This window comes from Cetorhinus maximus, chromosome 2 (genome assembly GCF_964194155.1).
Source record: "Cetorhinus maximus chromosome 2, sCetMax3.hap1.1, whole genome shotgun sequence".
In the NCBI taxonomy this organism is placed as follows: domain Eukaryota; kingdom Metazoa; phylum Chordata; class Chondrichthyes; order Lamniformes; family Cetorhinidae; genus Cetorhinus; species Cetorhinus maximus.
In genome coordinates this window covers 186,052,610-186,056,129 of record NC_135880.1, presented here as the reverse complement: position 1 = coordinate 186,056,129, position 3,520 = coordinate 186,052,610, and positions in this window count along the sequence as shown.

The window sequence follows — 3,520 nt, the reverse complement described above, 5'->3', positions numbered from 1 at the left end:
CTCCTCTCTCTCTCTCTCTCCCCCTCCCTCCTCTCTCTCTCTCTCTCCCCCCCCCCGCCTTTGTTTAACCCCCTATGTTTTTCTCTCGCTTACCTCACTGTTCCCTTCCTGATTCGGTTACATATTCAAATTCGACAAGTTAATTTTTAATGAAGATTTTCAGTTATTGATTGTTAACCAGAATGAGATAGTAGAACTCAGTATTGTGGAGCTTGCTCAGAGCCCTAAGGATCCAGAACTTTTCTTAACTTAGTTTGTGTTGACTGTGGACTGGATACAAATTTAAGAATAACAATGGTTCAAATTGGCAGGGCACATGGCTGGCAGTATAACTGCAGAGTCAGGAGCATCATGATGGATCCCCAGGTCCAGGTCATTTTCACCTGGAGTGAGTAAACTCTCAACTCAGCAACGTCAAGTTTAAAAGTTTCCCTCCAGATGATGAACTCACCTGGGAAACATAAATTAATTTTGAATCCTGTTATAGTGAGAGTAGGGAGCAGGTGTTGCAGTGACCAACATGACATTTCTAACACCTGTGGTATTACCTGGCGTTTGGATAGAGTTCACAGTACAGATAGTGTAATTAATATTCTCTATGTTGACATTACAATCATTGGTTCTGATCTGGAGGAATCATTTTGAGATTGTGGAACTGGTTATTCAATTGGTGTCAGCCTTGGCTCAGTTGGTAGAACACTCTCTGAGTCAGAAGGTTGAGGGTTTAACTCCCACACCAGATACCTGAGCATGTAATCTAGGCTGACACTCCCAGTAACGAGGAAATGCTGCACTGCACCATCTTTCAGATGAGACGTTAAGCTATGAGGGCCGACAGTATTTGGTTTAATGTAAAAAAATTCCATGGCATTATTTAGAGCAAGTAAGTTCTCCCCAGTGACCTACCTTTAATATTTACCCCTTAACCAGTATTACTGAGATGGATGACCTGTTCATTGTATCATTGCTGTTGAGAAACTGGCTGCTATGCTTTCTACATTACTCTTTCTCTACGTTCTCTTTCTAAGGCACTTCATTGGAGTACACAGTGATTGTGAAAGACACTGTACATGTAATGTAAAACAGAAACCTCCATGTGAGAAATTTTATTGAGTCACAGTGCATGACAGTATGGATGAGTAATGGTTACTGGCAGCCATTGCTGTGCCAGTCTCTTCTCTGGAGCACAGTGTCCAGAATCAGTCATTGGTGTGGATTTTTGCCCTCTGCCTCAACTCGATGAAATAATCCCATTATTCCACTATTTAATGTTATAGGATACTCTCCAACTGATCATAGCTCAGTTACTCCCAGTGTTACTCATTGTAAAACATGAACAGAATCTCTAATTACCTAATGCTGGGCATGGAATGATAAATGTGGTAGAGTTCTGGGTTTGTAATAACTGCTGTATTCCACCTCCTATTGTACCATGTGATATTGGAGGTCTCTGTCTGATGTTTGGGGGAAGGGTGGGGGGGTGTCCTTGGTGTCTTGTGTGTTCATAGAAACGTAGAAAATAGGAACAGGGATAGGTCATTCGGTCCTTCGACCCTGCTCCACCATTCAATATGATCATGGCTGACCTTGTGCCTCAATGCCATACTCCTGCTCTCTCCCATACCTCTTGACTCTTTAGTATCTAGAAATCTATCTAATTTTTTCTTAAAGATATTCATTGACTTGGCCTCCACAGCCTTCTGTGGTTGAGAATTCCATAGGTTCACCATCCTCTGAGTGAAGAAATTTCTCCTCATCTCAGCCCTCATGGCCTACCCCGTATCCTGAGATTGCGACCCCTTGTTCTAGACCCCCCCAGCCAGAGGAAACATCCCTGCATCCAGTCTGTCCAGCCCTGTCAGAATTTTATCCATTTCAATGAGATCCCTTCTCATTCTTCTAAACACCAATGATTAGAGGCCTAGTTAACCCAATCTCTCCTCATACGACAATCCTGTCATCCCAGGGATCAGTCTGTTGAACCCTCGCTGCACTCCCTTTACAGGCCCTTGCAGTCAGTAACAGGGGAATTTATAATGGGGAACAAAGAAATGGCTGACCAACTAAATACATACTTTGGTTCTGTCTTCACAAAGGAGGACACAAATAACATACCAGAAATGTTGGGGAACGCAGGGTTTAGTGAGTGGGAGAAACTGAAAGAAATCAGTATTAGTAGGGAAATGGTGTTGGGGAAATTGATGGGATTGAAGGCCGATAAATCCCCAGGGCCTGATAATCTACATCCCAGAGTACTTAAGGAAGTGGCCCTAGAAATAGTGGATGTATTGGTGGTCATCTTCTGAGATTCTATAGACCTCTGGAACAGTTCCTACAGATTGGAGGGTAGCTAATGTAACCCCGCTATTTAAAAAGGGAGGTAGGGAGAAAACAGGGAATTATAGACCAGTCAGCCTGACGTCGGTAGTGGGGAAAATTCTAGGGTCCATTATAAAAGAATCAATAGCAAGCACTTGGAAAACAGTGGCAGAATCGGACAGGGTCAGCATGGATTTATGAAAGGGAAATCATGCTTGACAAATCTACTGGAATTTTTCGAGGATGTAACTAGTAGAGTTGATGAGGGGGAGCCAGTGGATGTGGTTTATTTGGACTTCCAGAAGGCTTTCGACAAAGTCCCACATAAAAGATTAGCATGTAAAAATAAAGCACATGGGATTGGGGATAGTGTATTGAGATGGATAGAAAACTGTTTGGGAGACAGGAAACAATGAGTAGGAATAAACGGGTCTTTTTCCAAATGGCAGGCAATGACTAGTGGGGTACCGCAGGGATCGGTGCTGGGACCCCAGCTATTCACAATATATATTAATGATTTAGATGAGGGAACTAAATGTAATATCTGCAAATTTGGGTGGGAGGGTGAGCTGTGAGGAGGATGCAGAGATGCTTCAGTGTGATTTGGACAGGCTGAGTGAGTGGGTAAATGCATGGCAGATGCAGTATAATGTGGATAAATGTGAGGTTATCCACTTTGGTAGCAAAAACAGGAAGGCAGATTATTATCTGAATGGCTATAAATTGAGAGAGGGGAATGTGCAATGAGACCTGGGTGTCCTCGTACACCAGTTGCTGAAGGTAAGCATGCAGGTGCAGCAGGCAGTAAAGAAGGCAATAGTATGTTGGCCTTCATAGCGAGAGGATTCGAGTACAGGAGCAGGGATGTCTTGCTGCAATTATACAGGGCCTTGGTGAGACCACACCTGGAATATTGTGAGCAGTTTTGGTCTCCTTATCTGAGGAAGGATGTTCTTGCTATGGAGGGAGTGCAGCGAAGGTTTACCAGACTGATTCCTGGGCTGGCGGGACTGACATACGAGGAGAGATGGAGTCGGTTAGGATTATATTCGCTGGACTTCAGAAGAATGAGGGGGGAATCTCATAGAAACCTATAAAATTCTTACAGGACCAGACAGGGTATATGCAGGAAGGATGTTCCCGATAGTGGGGGAGTCCAGAACCAGGGGTCACAGTCTGAGGATATGGGGTAGACCATTTA